Source organism: Haemaphysalis longicornis, unplaced genomic scaffold (genome assembly GCF_048455015.1).
Source record: "Haemaphysalis longicornis isolate Haplotype H1 unplaced genomic scaffold, Haemaphysalis longicornis Haplotype H1 scaffold_16, whole genome shotgun sequence".
NCBI lineage: Eukaryota > Metazoa > Arthropoda > Arachnida > Ixodida > Ixodidae > Haemaphysalis > Haemaphysalis longicornis.
Genome location: NW_027526266.1, coordinates 7,907,952 through 7,926,568, shown reverse-complemented (window position 1 = coordinate 7,926,568; position 18,617 = coordinate 7,907,952). Strand labels below are relative to the sequence as shown.

The 18,617-nt window shown below is 49.1% G+C and overlaps 1 long non-coding RNA gene across 1 annotated transcript in view; it reads left to right on the top strand.

Annotated features, from left to right (window-relative positions):
* The first annotated feature begins 1,305 nt into the window (after positions 1 to 1,305).
* LOC144166093 (uncharacterized) overlaps positions 1,306 to 18,617 on the top strand; it is a 36,360-nt gene continuing 19,048 nt past the window's right edge. Inside the window, exon 1 of the long non-coding RNA XR_013321566.1 lies at positions 1,306 to 1,357. This is a non-coding gene — a long non-coding RNA (uncharacterized LOC144166093). The remainder of the gene's footprint in view (positions 1,358 to 18,617) is intronic.

Sequence of the window (18,617 nt, the reverse complement as noted above, 5' to 3'; positions counted from 1 at the left end):
CGGGAGATTCAGAAGATTAGCGCAGGCTATTTTGCATGAATGCGTAACCCACCTGAGGGGATAGTGTACTGCGTCGAACGACGCCTCTGTTCAACGCTCACTGTTGGCCCTGTGGAAGAAACGCGCTCGACGAGCTCGGGTGGTGGCGTCTGGAAAATAGAGTGGCACATGCAAGACGACGACTGGCCTGAGCCTGTCCGAGGTAGGTGCACGCGCAAAGGCAAGCTATCTCCAACCAAGCCGCTATCAGCAGATGTCGCCAGCACGCTCCGAAGCCACGCGTTCGCTTGCCCTAGACAAGCCTGACAGGCACTGTACATTCGGACGCCGTAAGTCGGCCGGTCTTTATAACTTCGGCTGCCCGAAGAAACCGAATATTCTGCCGCCGGACGCGCGGTTCACCGTTGAAAGAGTGGATGCGCGGCAGCCGCGTTACGGCCGGTCTCCTTTCGAACACCAACTGCCACAAGAATACGGATATCCTGTGGCCGGTCGCTTGCCGTGCTTCGGCTGAACACCGCTTACCGAAGGAAAAACGGATGCCCTCAAGCCGTACTCCGGCCGATTTCTTTCTCAACATCGGCAGCCGAAAGGCAACTCAATATCTGGCAGCCGGGCAGCTGCCGTTGTGCGTCTTAACACGGGCGGCCGGAGAAATACCGAAGCGCTGGTTGCTGAATGTTGGCCGTTCATCGTATGATCAGTGGCTACCAGAACCTGGATGCTTGCCGGACATGCCAGAAAGCGGCCATAGATGGGCCGGTCTTAGGACACACTTTCTGTGCCGCCTGGGGTTACCTCAAACATTTCTCAAAGTGGAAAGAATATTGAAAAATGCTTCTGAAGTTCTCTGCCACCCACCTCTGCATGCAAGTTGACGTAACGTACACAATTTACGATTGTATCCCTTACCCAACTACTTGTTGTCCCTCCATAGCGAAGAAATAAATATCGGTTCTAAGACATAAAAGTAAACGAGAATTCCTTTCATTGTGGTTCCCGTTTTGATAGACGGGCAAGATGTGTATTTTAAATAACAGAGCGTGACGTGTAGGCATTGTTACCACATAGCTACACATCAAAACAAACTGTCCCTAAGACACGTAAAACTGCGCACCTTTGTGAAGTTTCATGCAACCATAAGATAGACACAGCTTTTAAAGATGTGAGTAAAACACACCAAAATAGCATACTTTCTTGTTTCAACTTTCGTAGCTAGAATGTGTCAAGGGCGAATATATATAAACTGAACAGGGGCACTAAGCTTGGAAGGTGTCAAAACGGCAGTGATACAGGGCTGGAAAGAAATGAAATTGATCGGAATTTGCCTAACTTTTTTTCTTATGACAAGGCCTACGTAAGTACCAAACGGCTGAATTATGCATAGTCAAACTAGTTTTCCTAGCTCATGTAGCTGGTACGTGGGCTTGAGCTTTCTGCGGTGGTTTATTTTTACTGCGCTAGTGCACTTTATGTCGATATTTCTGTACAAAATGTTCAGGTTACGGACAGAATAAATTTTTGTTTTTACACTGTACGAGGACTTGTGACGAAATCTAATACAACATAAACTCTCTCTTCGTCCCGCGTAACCTTAAATTACACGGCATGCTTCGAGTCTTAGAAAGTGGTCCCGCGTAACCTTAAATAACACGGCATGTTTCGAGTCTTAGAAAGTGGTGCGGTGTACACTTCGGATTGGAAATAGCTGAAACTTGACAATATTAGTTATTTAGCGGTGATGTGCTTCGCCTTACGCACACTTTTTATCAGACACCAAAGGAAGAAAACCTACTAAGGGCAACATACGCACACGTACAGCCTTGAGCTGAAGTAAAGAGACCACGGGAGCGGTGGCCAAAACTAATCGCTGCAACGTGTGGTTGCGCGGCGCCTGCTGTCGAGACCGCGAACAGCACAGGGGCGGCCTAGATGTACAGCAAACATGCCGCTATTGCCATAGAAGTATACACTAGAGAGGAATCTGGCGCTAGCGTCTATGCGGGTCACATCAAGGCCGTCTGTGTCCTCGTGGGCCGCAATTATGCCATGCGCTCGCCTTAGTTTCAACATTGGCTTCGATTGAAAAGTTATAGTTGCTTTATATTAGGACACAGTGCCACAAAAACGCGAATAATGATGCGTTATTATATAAGTGAAAAATAAAACACGCTGCTTTAATGCTAAGAAAAACGGAGTAAAGCGTTTTTTTCTCTGAACGGTTGTGCGTAGTATTCTGCAAGCGAGGCTAGTAGTTAACAAAAATGGTAATATTTTGTGACAAACTTATTAGAGGCTCTCATTTCATTAATTTTCCCCATTATTTCAAAAGACAAGTGCTTTGAAAGATTGAAAAAGTTTGTGAGCGTGCCTATGAAAACGTGGCTTTCGTGGTGAACCGGGGCACCGACCCCCAGCTACAGTTTACCAAAATGACCCTCCGAAGTGGCTCAGCGGCTAAGGCGTTGCGCTGCTGAGCACGCGATCGCGGGTTCGATTGCCGGTCGCGGCAGCCGCTTTTCTGATGGAGGCGAAAAGCGAAAATGCCCGTGTGTACGAGATTTCGGCACACGTTAAGGATCCCCAGGTGGTCAAAATTAATCCGCAGCCCTCTTGTACGGCGCGCCTCCTCTTCGCCTGCGTTGCGTTGGCGCGTTAAACCCTACAATCAATCAAGTTTAACAAAACTGGCTGCTGAGCGAGTTGTTCACACTTGAAGAAAAAGGAAAACATGGAGTTAATCAGTCGTGATCGAAGACAAGTTATGGACGGCCGCAGGCGCCCGCATCTGTCGTATCTGGTCTTCGTCGAAAAATATTTGGTTTCTTTTTTTTTGTCAGCTACAACTTCCGCAGCGACATATTACCCGCTCAGTTATAGGTTCCTTCTACTCCGGCATGATAAACGTTAGGTACGATCACCCACTGCCTGCTCTGTCACCAAGCGCGCAGTTGCACGGCTCACGGCTTCCACAGAACAGGGAGCATTGCGGCTACGTTGTAGCTCGTAGACGTGTTAAAGCATAGTAAAAGAATCAAATCTTAAAAAACCATTAAAGAATCTAGTTGTCATGCCAAGCCCAAAGCAAGAAAAGGGGATATTTCCATTACCACCCTCCCCCCTCCCGATCCCCGACGACAAGGATGACAAAAACAGTTTTCTCTCTAGTATACTTACCAAAAAACTCTAAGGCTACCGCTCGCTTCTTCGCGCTTCTCTCACGGTCCGATAAATTGACGCCAGGGGAACCAAGCTGCCCTTTTGCTGCGTGCTGGTAAACACGCCTGTGGAGGCCACGCGCTGGCGCAATAGGCGGTAATGCGTCTCCACTGGCAGAGTAGGCGCGCTGGTGACTATCTCGTACTTGTAGCTTTTTTAAGTGCGAATGCACTTCTTAAGCGAGCCTGAATCGCCCGCTGCCGTAGTCCGCATAGCAACAGCTGCGGGTGCGCGCGCTCCTCGTCTTCCTCCTCGTCTTCTCTAGCAACGGGGGGAGATGGGCACGCGCTACTCTCCTCCTCCTCTCTCCGCTCAGTGACTGCGGGAGTTGGGCGCCTCCTCTCCAATTCGGGCGGGAGAGCTCTAGCTCGCGTAGCGGGCGCTCCGCATTCCGACGCGTGAGGGCGCTCGTGTAGCCCTCTCCGTAACAGCGGGCGCTACTCTCCTCCTCCTCTCTCCGCTCAGTGACTGCGGGTGTTGGGCGCCTCCTCTCCACTCCAAGATCACGATATCCAGCGTAATCGCGCAATCAACAAGCGTGCGTTCGCACTTACACACTCTCCCCCTCGGGGAAGTGCGAGGGAATTTTTTTTGAACCTCGACCCCCCGCGCAAAATATATTGAAGCAGAAAATGAACCACAACAAAATCAGTGTGCAGCCGAACAAATTAAGACACAACACTATCGTTGTCGGTTTTGAAGATAGATGCGAAGTTATAACCTCCCGAGAATATCAGCGAACTCGAAAAATTATTGATGCTAACTTAACTTGCTAATGTTTTGACAAATACTGCTTTGATTAGGTATGTACTGCATTGCTTTGTGAAATTTTGTTTGCCGTACGCGGCATATGTGTCATGTGGTAATTGCTCGGCAAAATCTAGGTTCGCAATTTTTTCAAGTTCGAGGCATCGACACATACATTTATAGTTCAAAAACTATATTGCCATATGAATTACGATCAAACTACGCGTGCAAATCCCAGAGACTATCGAAACGCATGCAAACTAGAATTTTCGATTATATTTATTTGCACTTAAAACATTTTGACAGTTCTAGAGCACTGTTGTCACGCGAGTTGAAATTGAAGAATTTGATCCACGGGGTCGTTCAGTCGATGATTGAAGATAAAAAGATTACTAGCTCATGGTCGACGGCATGCCGCCAACAAAGGACGGTATACTTCAAAGCAGCCAAGTTTATTTACACGCAAAATTTTACAAAGCATTACACGGGGCCATCGTTCTTTCTCACATGGGGGTCAGCATAGTAAAAGAAAAACGTGAAGGCACTTCGGACTCCGTGAGTCTCTCCCGGATACTCCCAAACTCTTTTTTTTCCAAACCCTGCCGCGTACTAAAAAGTGGATTTGCCGCATGACAGGTTACAATAATGCCTTCGCACAGCACAAATGTTAAAGCTGGCTGTCTGCACAACGTTTCACTTATACAGAAAAGCCACACTCAAAAGGCGGGCATACAGATATATGCATCAGCCACTTTGTCCGCAAGGGTTAATTGTGCGACAATAGGACACGTATCACCATATCTCGTCGGGGGGTGTGACACCACTTTTGCAAGCCAAGAAGGCGTCCTCGGCACGCTACCGGCCGAATACCAGTGGCATAAAAAATCAGTGGTCCTGCAAATCTCAAGTCGAATTTCCTTCACAACGCCATGTTTAATTACAGAAGCCCCGCGTCCCAAAGAGGCCTCACAACAAAGAGTGAGGAGGACATATCAATTAGCCACTACTAGTCTGCTGAGCGGCCACAATGATAGTCAATTGTTCTTTTGGACACAAATAGCCATGCGACTAAACTCTGTCCCTCTAATGCGGAAACTCAAAGGTATTTATCGAAAACACGCTACCGAACACACCACAACACAACACATCTAAACTGAAAAATTTCATCACTTATCAGAAAAACTTCGGGTGCTCCGTATAATTCCCGAGCCATGCAATGCACTCGTAAAACTAAGCTCCGCGTGGAAGATTATCTTCTTTGATAGCCGGTGCCGGTATTCGAAGAAGACGGGATGCGCCCACATTACAAAAAAGCCATCACTCACTCCTTCGTCAACATATCTCTGAGGCACTGGCTATAGCCCTAGACTCGCAAGGAATCGAAACGCGGCATCGTAGTTTTAACAACATAATCCCCCGTGGGCAACTTTTCGCGTTCATCCTGCGTAAACCTCCTGAACTTTTGACTGACCTCACAGTTCTCATATCTTTACTGGGGGCTTATATCTACCATCAACCTGATAATACCCTCAAAAACAATTATCGGAGCCTCCTTAACACCGGACAAAAATGGTGGTACACAGGCGACAGCAAAAACACTTGTAAAACTTTTATACACTTTGCCAGCTCACCTTCGCCCGTTTAAGGCATAATACGCGACATCTAGACTTTCCTAGAAGCGGCAGAAGGCAGAAAACGTTCCCACACGTGTGCTCCGCACGCCCCAAAGCCCATCAGCCTAGCCAGCATTAAAGAAAAAAAAAACACCAAAGCACCTGAACGACAAAAATAAATGAGCTACTGGCAGTTTTCATAATTTAGGTGAGGCACGCGAACATAACAGAAGGTTCGTACAACATTGCAGTTGTCTTTGCAAAAATAAAAATGCAGAGGTAATGATTTTCCTTACAGCATAAACATAAAAAAATACTGCTGTAACTTCCGCTTTAAACAAAAAGTAATTGACATAGCTTCTTATTAAGAAGAAACAAAAGATTAGTGACCTGTATATCTTCGGTCAACGGCCATTATATCGTGAATCTGACCTGACATGGACTTGTATAAGGCAACCACCACATCGTTGCGTTTCTGGAGGCGTTCCCACTCCTCCTTAACGGCACCTCATAAAGCATCTGCCGTTGCGTTGGCAATGTTGCGTTGGCATAAGTAAACCATTTTCTTATGCCGTTCAGGCCAGCGCTGTTTGGTGGCCATTCCAGCTGGGGTACTTGTCTGTGATCCAAAAGCTGGATGGCCCAGCGCGCCTTGCGGGTGGGGCTGCGGTCGTGCTGCAGGGGGAAGCAGCCATACTTTAATGGGCCGTCGTACACATGCGGGAAAAGCATGTCGTCTACGATACCGCAGTAGCCGAACGCATTGGAGCACCGGTATATCCAGACAAGGGGACCCAGGCCATCTTTGCTTATGGCACCCCTGACGATTACTGCACATCGACCACTAGGGAGCACCATTTTGGTTCATTCGGGCAAGTATCTGTGCAGAAAAAAAAACGCAAGGCATCTAATAAGTACAAAAAAGACTAATACCGTGGCGCGTGTTAATCACAGCCCCAGAGTAATTACCATTTAAATGCGACCTCTAGACTAAGAAAAAAGCGTGCGATTGTGTGGCGTGTCACAATATGTTGTCACCGAAACAACGAAATATAGCGCTGTTCACAAGAACTCAGAATAAAGCATTCCCGTTAATTATTTCAAGAAACGGCTATGACAACAATAACTTACTCAATCCATTGGTTAGTTAGCAAGCGCAATTGTATCTCTATAAGGCGAGTCGAAAAATCTTTCAAGCAAAGTAAAATTTCTGGACGCTAACGTATTGGAGTGAATTGCAGCTGTGTTCTTAACTCGACTTAAGAGGACGCCAGGCGTGCTGCTTCTGCTGCATTCGGGTATAAAGCGCGGATTCTTCAGTGAAAATGACTATTCCACTCCGCGACATTCCAGTTTTCCACACTTTTGGCAAGCTAAAGTCATGCTCAGGTCTCTCTTGCCGCTAGGACTCGGTGATGTGGAGCTTTTGTTCGGCTACGCAGCCTTTTACTCCAGCCTCCCCCAATCTCCTTCCAATGGTGGTGCTTGAAATAATAATTCTAGTTCAGCCCTTAATGCCGGCGCACTCCTAAACGGTTTATGAACGGAAGTAGCAAAGATTATTGTGTCTGTCTCTTCTCCCGGCGGCCAAGGGTGGTCGCCCGCTACGATGCGCATCCTCCACCCGTCAACCTTCATAACGGAGAACCTGATTTATTCGGCTCGCCGCAGTTGTCGATCTGTTGGTGTGGTGGCCGATTACCGATAACGCGTTGCGGAACCCCTTAAGTCGGGAGCTTTTTGATATAAAGCCTGTCTTCGGGCGGCACTCGTGATGGCATTTTTGCAGAAGACAAAGCAAGAGAAGAGCACTCCTATTGTATGCATGTTTCTGTCCAATCGTACGACAGAAACACTTCACTGGCTTGCAGCGAGCGTTATGCTATTTTGCAAATCACCACGATAAATAGTACAAACATACAATACGTTCGGCGTAGCTCGCTTTGGGATAATGACCAAAAAGATTGATAAATTAACACTCTGCATGCGCTGGACCATCGATGGTGTGTTGGGGCATGATAAAGTGCTTGTCTGTACAAACTGATGACAACGGGAATAGTGGCTTTAGCCACTGCAGCGCATGTTTAGAAATAAAATAATAAGGGCCTTGCTTTAACAAAACAATGTTACATTACAGCAAAGCTGTTAGTGCTACCTAACCTAGCATATTTGGTGTCGCCATCGTCTATAAGACATTACACGGATTGCATCGAAGCCACTTTTAAAGGGACCCGACAAAGCTCGCGTTTTAATGCGGATTTCTAGGAAAAGAAAGAAATATATTTGGACCTGTAAGAAGTGTCATCAAGTAGTCCTTCTAGTTAGTTCACGCTGGACTTACAAATGTTCAGAAATGTCTGCGGCTGTCAATACATCGTTCCAGTGAACAGTTCTAGCTCATAAAGGGCATTCTTCAAAACTTATTACAAATCAAATGATACCATAGTGGACTGCTTCAATGACTACTCAATCGCGGGGAGAGTGACCTCCGTCGCCGCGGGCGATAACAAGACATCAGTACGTATGTGCATGGTGACACTAATAAGTGCACCCAAAGGATTTTGTGTGTACAGTTGTTCGGGAGCTGGTAGGAAGGAATGTTGTTTTTGGGGAATACCAGGACACCACCACCCCTTCATCCATTCCTGTTGCGCCGTAAAGCAATGTAGGGGGAATTTGCTTGCAGTAGCTCAGTGTTGTTGATGTTAGAAGATAACCAAGACTCAGTAAACATGGCCATGTCTGTGTTGTTGTCATTGAGAATGGATTAAACGGTATCTTTTTTTGACATTGTCACAAGCTCAAGCGTACGGCGTTTAAAAGTTTTGTATATATTTTCGTATTATTTTACAGCACCTAAATCGTGTTACCCAGAAGCCAGTCTTATTCAATTTCATTTTTATTCGCCCGCAAAAAACCCTCGAACTGCCTGGAACAAGACGGCGGTAACTCCGCGCACTCGTCAGCTCGCCGCCAATAAATAACAAAATAAAGAGCTCAGCTGCTCAGCTTTCCCCGAAGCTTCGAATGCTCACGAGGGGGCGAGCGTTGCTTTGCTAATGCTAAGGAACGCTGATGATTCCAGAAAGCAGAAAGAGGGAAGTTGTGCGCTCGACGGTGGCGGTCGCGTTGTGCGTGTGCCCCCTCTTACCGCGTCGGCCCAGTTATATAAACAAAATCCGTGCCGAAGCAAGCAGTTACGTTTGGGGGTCGTGATGTAACAACGGCTTCTGCCAGTTTATGCACCACCATCGGCGACCCGCGCCCAGGAGGACTTTAACGTACTCTCGGGCCTCGAATCACCCTGATCGTATTGGACGGCCTGGCCTACGATGAAGCCAAGCTTCACAGGTAGCCGAACCACCTCCGACAGCGGTACATCGTCTGGCCCGGTCGGCGAATATGCTGGCACTTTGTTTCTCATACGCATCAAACTGTTGTTCTTTTAGTTAACTATTCTACCTCGGGACATTCTTTGATAGATTTGTTTTTTGTACTTTGTGTATTTAAGCTGTTTCCCGCGTTTGGTATTCGTTCTAAGTTACCCCTCGTTGACGTTATACGACCTCGTGCTTGTACAGCGTTTTGCGTGTTCAAATATGTCTTTTGTTGTTGATTCGTTCAAGGCTCTGACTCATTCTTACCTCTCTGGGCTGCGAAAGCCGCACATCAGACAGCCACCCCCTTCGTCACCTTTGCCGTGTAGATTCTGTGGGGTTGTTCCTCCCCATATCTTCTAACAGCGCAGCCAATTATGGAAACGGTGACAATTTGTGGCGTCCGCGAAAGGGCGTCTGAGGTGAGCGCTAAGGAAAATAAAAAGCCTGGAACTGTTGCGGCATAAATTTCTACGGCCTTTATGGGTTGGTGTTCTCGTTTGCCTTGTTGGAGTACTTATACCCAGCTGTAGGCTACAGTATCGTGTCTAGATTGCGGCAAATTTGCAATCATTGATTTAGAGAAACTTGTAGCGTTGGGCTGCCAGCTGGGCATTGTCATGGGAAGAAATCGCATCGGCAAAAAGGACCAGGACAAGACGAAAAGACAAAAAAAACGACGACAAAGAATACGCAATGCACGCGGCACCAAGTTCATCGACACCGTCCACGGCGCCGAGGGCTCGGGACCACGGCACGAGCTCGCGCCGGCCACCAGCCAATCGGAAGCATCCAGCAACGGAGGCCGGCGGCAGGAGGAACTCTCGTGAAAAAGAACACCGAGAGTGAAGGGAGACTAAGAAGCGTGGAGCGTGACCGGGATGCGCGGCGGTCGGGCGACCGGACCCATGCCGTGCCCCAAGAGGTCATCCACGACTACAGCTTCCAAGACTTCTCCGCAAGGAAGTCGTCCCGCCGTGCGTCGGTGAGAGACAGCGACTATACAAGACAGCTGTGTTGGCCTCTCTGAAACTGGAGCTGAGAGCGCGCTCGACCACTAGGGCCACTACATCAGCTATACCTTGCAACACCGCATCACCACAACTGCACCTCTGGGACGTGAGGTAAGACAACACCGTTCCCGCAGCGAACACCTACCGTGACCTTGTCGTTCACCTTGAAGTCCTTCCCGCAAATTCGAACTGTGTTTTTTTTTTCCTTCACTTCCTGACTTCGACTCTTTCGTTATTGCTTTATCTCTTTGGCATTTCCTCTGCTGTTCCTTCGTTCTCCAGTGTTCCTTAGTTTGTTTACTCTATTGTGTGTAGTTTGGTGTGGGTTTTGGGTGTCATAAACCTAGTCTCGTTTCCAAAGTTTCTCTCTTGAATTTATTATTGTCCCCGAAGCTGACAGCATGTCTACTGCCGAACTGCGAAAGTGGGTCTCCCAGAAAGAAAAAGAAGAAAACGAGAAGAAAACAACAACGAGAAAGTTAGGAGAGCCTGAAAGGCCGCGCTAGAAGAGGCCGAAAGAGCTGCGAGGAAAAGAGCGAAAGAATTTCGGGGAAAACTTTGGTAGGGGCAAGAGGAAAAAGCACACAAAGAGGAGCTAGAAAGAGTAGGAGTGCAACGTCATGCTCAACGCTTGAAGCTCGACTGCTGCTCCGCACATCGGAGCATCAGAGGGAAGAACAGGCGCCAACCTTAGTACCAACCAGTGTCTTAGTACGAACCTTCAAAACTTTGAGAGATTTCGGAAATGTGGCTGCGGACCGAAGGAGGACCAGCCGAAAACCCCACTGAAATCGTACTCTTGTAACAAGTTCGGGCACATTGCCAAGGACTGCTGGAGCAATTTTAAGAGAAATAGTGCTTCCAGGTGCGGGTGGGTGCGCTGGACAAGTTCGGGTGGGCTGGACATAAGGCTACGACATTCAGCAGCAGCAACAAAAAAAGGCGCTAGGATTTGCGCAAATGCGCGCCACCCAAGGCACCCATGCAGTACGATGTCACTGACGGCTGTGATGAACAAAAAAGGGGCAAGAAAATTCACGTAGTCGGTTCAATTACGACATTTGGGTCGAAGACAGTGCCGGTGGTTGAGGAAAAATTGTCAGGCAAAAGCATTACCGTTTTTCGCTCCACCGGCACCAGCACAGCTATTGTGCGAACGGGCTTAGTCTGAGAGTATGAATTCACTGGGAAAATTACCCAGTGTACTTTATGGACGGCTCAATGAGAGAGTTGCCGGTAGCTCACATCGAGGTGGGAACTCCCTACTTCAGCGGAAGGGTAACCACCCTGTGTGTGGAGAGGTCCATCTACGACCTTATCCTCGGCAACATCGACGCAGTCATAGATCACGACGAACCGATAACTTTAACGCTCCAAGCATAACCACCGGCCGTGCCGGTGGAAGAGCCATCATTGGGGAGCCATGCCTTGATGTGTCGACTGGAGAGGCAGCTGAGGCTGAGGTGTTTCAATACATGAATAGGAGCAGAGAGGTTGTGCAAAATAAGTTTTCCGGAAAGAGAAACTCGATGAGGGAAACGCGAGGGATAATAGTTGCCTAATCACTAAAACGGCAAGCAAAGGAACACTAGAATAGCTCCGGAGACAAAGATTCGAAAGTATCTGCCATCTGCAAGAAGGAAACATCTCCAGATGTGTGCGAAAGCACACCACTCCAGCTGTCGAAGGACGGTGATCCTACAGATGGTTATACATAGCTGGAGGATGGCGATAACATTCAGGTTGTGGATGCCTTTGTAGTGCCACCATCATCATCATCTTCTTAAGCACCGCCATCATCGTCACCGGGTTTGTCAGCTGGCTCGGTTGGACACGCGACACTCGGAACCCGACACACCTCGGGAACGGCACTCTCGTTCTAAGCGCATCGTCGTCTCCATGGCGCACCCAACGCAACCACAATAAACGTGGGCTCGGCCGCACCGCCTCATCGGCCACCTACAATTTGGTGACCCGACAAGCGGCTTCGCCATGGCTTCGAAACGCTGCTTCCCCAGACGCAACGCGGGCGACGGCACGCGAAGAACGTTGCCCGCCCTACCCGACCTTCCCTTGCTGATTCCGTTTGATGCCATCTCAAACCACGCTGCATGGTTCGTCATCTTGGAGAGCCATTTTTACGTAAATGACATCTGCTCCCCGGAAATCAGGTACCTCTTGACACTACAGAAGCTACCTGCTGACCTCATTGAGCATATCCAGCTGCCGACCCCAGGCCCCAGTGCGTATGACAACTTAAAAGACACTGTCCTCAGCTACTACGGCAGGAAAACCCGGCAGACGACAATCCCGACATAACCTGGTGCCGTTACCACCATCAGTCCTGCTCCGACACCGCCCTCGGCCCATGTACCCGAACCCTCACTAGGTGACGAGTCTGCGATCATGGGCGCGTGTCTCGAGCTCCCGGCAGCACCTTCCATGAGAGGACTGGAGGCCAACGACATCACGGGCGCCCACCAACCACCGCCTGCTTTGTCCACTACTACCACACCACAAGAAGGCGCCGGTGATCCGCAGAGCACCGACACGGCAACCTCCCTCACTCGACGGTTGACGCCAACCCCACCTAAGCCCACTGCGAGCCCTTCCCTGACACCACTTCACAACGTGTGCTCCGCAACGCAGCCACCTGAATGGCACACACGACAGGCACAGTGCGCCACTGGTGAGACTCCCATCGACGCACCAACCATCTGCCGTCGTGACATTACGTGTTCCGTCTTGGTGGATGCGCAGGAGCAGCGTGACTCCTCCAAGGAAGCACCTGGGCTAGTAGGCTCACAACAACCAAACATGGACACCCTCCAACTACCTGTGACCAAAACAATGACGGGGCAGTCAGATCAGAACAAAGAAGACCGCAATCGGCCTCCGAACCACCCACCACGTGCACTCTTGCCTGTTGTTTCCCTTGCGGAAGCCGCGTCTTCTGCTTCGAGCCGTCAACGCCGCATTAGACCACACAAGCATCATGCACCTTGCGACCGACTTGTCGCTCCCCATCAACTCGCTCCTTTAATGACAGTGCGGGAGTCAGACGATCAGCGGAGGCAACTTTTTGCCCACTCCCTTCGACAGCAACGCGTTCGAGTTCCCAGAGGATTCACCACCCTTCTGGGTGCCTCATGGGCCTTCGCACATAAGCAACGTCGCTTCGAGGTATCACGACGGTCAATGGCCCATGGTTTGCTCATCCGTAGACTAACGCGGTGGCGACTGCGTCACTCCCTCCGCACATGCTGCCGTGGTGTGTGGAACAACAGAGCTGGCAGCAGAACGGAGCCGCCCTACACCCGCAAGCCATCTGCACTCGTTTGTCTGGAACACCTTGTAGCCCGGAGAGCGCACAAGCTTTGTGGGGCATCACTCTCTCCTCTGGGCGCTGCTAGAAGCTTCCGCCCCGCAGGACGCTCCTTTCCGCCTGCGGCCTCTCCACCACTCCCAGGCAAGGCCCCCCGAGGGAAATTCACACACCGGACGCTACCTCGCCGACGACTACGACCGTGCCGTTAGTCGACCCCAGCCACTTGATCACGGACTGCCCACGGAGTCTCCCTGACAACGGACAATTTGTACATACCTGTACATAGTGCATAGTGAATTTTCATGCATTGTCATTTAAATTTGTCACTTTATCGCGCTTCACGCTAGGGGGGAGCCCTGTAGTGCCACCATCATCGTCTTCTTAAGCGCCGCCATCATCATTGGCCAGCTGGCTCGGTGGGACACGCGACACTCGGAACCCGACACAGCTCGGGAACGGCACCCTGGTTCTACGCGCCTCGTCGTGTCCATGGCGCAGCCAACACAACCACAATAAACGTGGGCTCAGCCGCACCGCCTCATGGGCCGCCTATACCGTCATGACGCCGGGGCCGAACGGCCTAGATGAAAGTGAACCCGGTATTGCGGGAACATTGTCTGGGGAAACCGTTGTTTTTTCGAAAGGCACGAATAGACGCACACGTATCGCGCATGAGCACCCAGTTCAATAATGCGAACTCGCTGGGCAGAATAGTGCCGTTTGCGTAGCTGACAGCTCGAGAAGCAAAGAGACCGACACTGCGGTCGAGGTTGAGGTCCCCGGGCGAAGCGGGGCCAAACTCCACAGAGAGCGCTCGCCGTACCTCAGCGTCGGCGACGATCCACTGACTTAAGCGGTGGAAGAGAAAGCACCCGCCGTGAAGAAAGAAGAGCCAGTTTTCCGGGCACCACGATTTGATTCCTCAGATAGAGGCGAGGACGGGCCCGCCGTAGCACGAGTGCTGGCAAAAGCGAAGCCGGCATAATTTCGGCGCCCAAAGTCTTCCGTTCTTGCAATGGAGCTGCATCGAAGGAAAAATGTGCCGAAGGAAGTGGGAAGAACAAGTCTTTGAAAATCGGCCGTCCAAAACTCGGCAAGCAGCTGGGCTGCCGAAACAAGGAGTGCAGGTTTGGGCTCAAGAGTAAGAGAAAACATCTCTACTCCCATTTATCCCGATGGGTAGGTGGGAAGAAGCGACAGCCCGTTACTAGCCGCTCGAACGTTCAGCTGATGAAGGTCCAGACCAGGAAGAAAATTTGTGGTCCCGGTATCGGTGCAAATGCGAAGGGGCTGGTCGTTTCGACCGACCTTAGGATACGAACTTTCTGAAACGGAAGAGTGCCGGCTAATACAGCGTCCTGTAGACACGGGTGAAATAGGCATAATGAGAGAACCGGTATTCATCAAGCCTGTTGGAGTAGAATTGTAAGATGGAGTTGTACCATGACGCCGTGTGCTGTACTTGCACATTGTATTGTTTATTTTACTCTTGTAGTTACGCGAAGTTTCTATTTATGTTGTCATTCTAGCTGCTTTTCTACTGCGAAGTTTCTGACATAGCGGTAGCACTAATTAAACAGTCCCAACAGACACACCAAAAGCAGACTTATATTTGGCAAGGGAATTGGGCTCAATTTGATCTGGGCCGCGAAGAATCTGGGTCATCTTCTATATGACGCGTTTTCCGCGTACACGTCCCCTGTTGGTTACCTGACCTATTTTCTTGTAATCCCTTTTCCACGTAACTGTTTCCGTGTTTTTCTTGTCAGTCCAGCTTGTTCTGATTTTCTTTCGGTTTGCGGGCTTCAGAACTTGTGATAAAGCTCCTCAATAGTCGCCTATGTGGTCATTGATTGTTTTATTACTCGCCGATACTGGTGTTCTTCAGGCTTATTTGGGAACGAGCTTGTAACAGCACATTATAGTCACTCCATACACAATTCGGTTCCCGCTTCGTATGGTACGTGTGCTTAGCGACGTTCTTGCAGTGGTAGGCTTGTGAAGTTTGTGTATGTGCAACAAATTTGACCCGCGTGCTGCTAGCTGCATCATTCCCAACGAGATTTACAAGGGCGCCACGGGTGGCACAGGCGGTGCCACAAATGTGGGACACTGCGGGCCTTTCTGTATCCGTTTGCTCAGCCTCCTATTGGCGGTGAGCGCGAACACAGGCGGCGCTGCGAAGCGCGCCTCTGTGACGTCAGCTTAGGGATTCTGGCATTTGTCGTCTGCTTCACTCAGGATCGCTCTCCCTGCTGCTTCTTTGCGCTTGGTCAACGTCTGATGCTTGCCCGCACCAGAATTGGCGTGTGGGTAACTTTTTTATCATAATAATAGGCTTAAAATCGCATACACTAGCTCATGGTGTCCATTAAAGTATAGTTTTGGATACCGCTACGGGAGAAACATTGCCGGCGCCACCCCATTCCTTGCGAAGCCGGTCCTGTGCGGAGCGCGAAGAGTCGGAGCTAGGCGTCAGCTTCTCATGTAAGCATTCGAACAAAAGGAACAGTCAGCTGCTAATAACCGACAACAGCGAAAATGGAAGACCGAAACAAATTCTAGGCCTTCAGGGTTGTCGGCTTTGGCAGAAGGCATCACGATTCCCGGTAATCATATGTAAGGTAAAACAGTTTTTGCAACCTTGCCGAACGCTCGAACGCGTTTTGTCACATCACTTTACGTTGTCAAGGCATGAAAGTTTGCCGACATGCACTGTAGACTGCAAAAACTGTAGGTTGAGTTCCAAATAACCCAGTGTGTGTATACGCGTATGCTGATTCTATACCAGGCATCTAACCAGTATGGAGGTTTATTGAGCAAAACGAGTCACGCCTTCGTTAAATTTATAGTAACACATATATGTTTGTTAAGACCTGGAGGGATATTTCGGAACATCTTGCACAGCCATATCTTCCCGATATTCGGATATGCGTTATAGGAAAACTGCACTAAAGAGGAGGAGGTGATGGAGTAAAGGGAGGAGGGGAAAACTGTTTAACAATTAAATCGATCTGGTTAGTGGGCCGGGTCCTCAGTCCAGGACAAGAGAGTAAAAGTAATTTTCGTCAATTCATAGAACGCCATCCCGAGTAGAAAGGATTTGTTCTTCGCGCCTATAACGGTTGAAAAGCAATAAAGAGCTACTTGGAATTCTTCTTCGGTTTCGACTGTTGTAATATATGCAGGTATACTATTTATTACGTTAGTTAGCGAGTATATCATGCCTTCAACACCGTAATCATGTCATCATTGTTCGAGTTGAGAGTCAGTTCGTTATGATAACGATATAATTACGATAGAAATACGGAGCACAAAAGCCGCCTTCGAGTACGGTGGACCACGTTGTTTAGGGCGCGATCGCGGTGGCGTAGCACAAACCTTCTCATTGTATTTGCATGTGAATAAACAAAGCACGCTGCGGATATGCACCTTCTTGCACGCAGCCGTAATGAAAGCCAATTTGTGAAGAAGAGAATGTATGCCATACAAAATGAAGGAAATATCCACACGACCTTTATGAGGCTCGCAAACATCCCGAAACCTCCTAATAAGAAGTTGGTGACGGCGGTGAAAAATTAATGCGTTGGGCAGAAAAAAAAAAGCAAGAAACATTAATCCGATACAAGACAACAACGAAAGAAACAGAAGAAAGCCGCTTTATTTCCTGCTCTGCGATGAGCCTGTAGAGGCCGCTGCTTGGTACGTAGTATTAGACTGTTGAGTCTTCATAGGAGCTTCTCAAAAATACTGCAGGGAAACCTACGCATTTTGAATATTTATCGAGCAGCTCTGATGGCTGATCCTCGCGAATAAGCAAGAAAGGACGAGTTACACACGATCTTCTGACCGATACTCTGAAGAAAGTTGTTCTCTATCTCTTCGTGTGTTGCAAACTTGTGGGGGACACAGCTTCAAATTATTCAGATGCGTCAGAAGCTGGCAAAATATCTGATTCGCTAGAAATACGCTTTTTAACGCACTACAGCAACGAAGCGGGCGATTTCTAGCCCAGGCACTGTTGCGCCTCACAAGCGGAGTGTAGCAGACGACAGCGGCGCGAATCCCTAAGCCGACGTCAGAGCCAGGGGGCGCCACTCAAAGATCTCACCGCCAATAGCGCACCGGGGGTCGGAGTCAGAACGGTAGGGGCGGCCGCGCTCTCGACAGGCGCGGTTGACACCGCAACCATGGCCGCCTAGGCAAGCGGTGCAGCAACCTCCTGTGCTGCTGAAGGCAACTCGTCAGGTGGTGGGGAGGGGAGCAGATTTGAATCAGTGAACGGCGTCACCGCCTAAGCCCAACGCTGCTCCACCACTGGAGAGCGGCGTTGGTATACCTTGGAGAAGTGTAACAGGCGTACCTTTTCGGTCATTCTGGGTACGATATATTTTCGGCTACCTTAAACGTGATGACGCATTTTTGGAATTTGAATATATCATAGGTATTAGAGTATGCTGCTTGGGGTTGTTCACAATTTGGCGTTTCATCCTACAGGCTTTGAAATTATCTCTGTGGTAGTAAGGACTACAAAACTAGGCGCACATCAGTCTCCCTCGACACTGTAATCTACCCTGTAAATACAGCTTGCACTTGAAGCAACGACGTGGGATGGCAGTCAGAACGGATGAAGCCTGCACTTGCATATTGAACGATGAGGCACCGGTTTAAAGCGAGGATGGCATGCATTGTTTTTATTTTCTGGTTGTCCCTACTGATAATGGTTTGTCTGACTGCTATAACGCCTTGCTCACGCCGGCCCTCCAGCAAGTCAGAGTTTTGTTTTTGAGGTCTAATTTCAAGGCAACACAATGGCACTTGTTTAGGCAGCCGTAAGGAGTGAGCTTAATTTGCAAGCCACCGATCATTCTGTGTTAGAGGAGGATTTAGACTACTGTTAATTATATATTTCCGCAGGATGTCACCACTTGTTACTTCTTTGCGGTGTTGTTCTTGCTCACAATGCTTTAGAGAAACAAAGCAATGAGGAAGTGTGATTTAGATTTTCAAAATTCTTCCCAAATTTATGTTCAGAAATGGGAAACGTTGTCGGGTTTGGGGAATTCCCTGGTAAGTATGTGTCGGCAATTACCTTCGGCGTGGCCCCTTTGCAGGGGCAAATTATTGTGTTTGGAAAATTTAAAAAAACTTATATGGCAAGGAAAAAGCAATCTAAGGGGGCACTTTCTTCGCTCTGTTTACTCTGTTGCCGAGAGTGGCCGAGGAGCTCACTGCCGGCCTCCGGAGCCACGGCCCCCTAGACCTCCGTTTGTGTTTTCTACCCTTCACCTTAAAACTGCTACCAAGAGTAGGACACAGC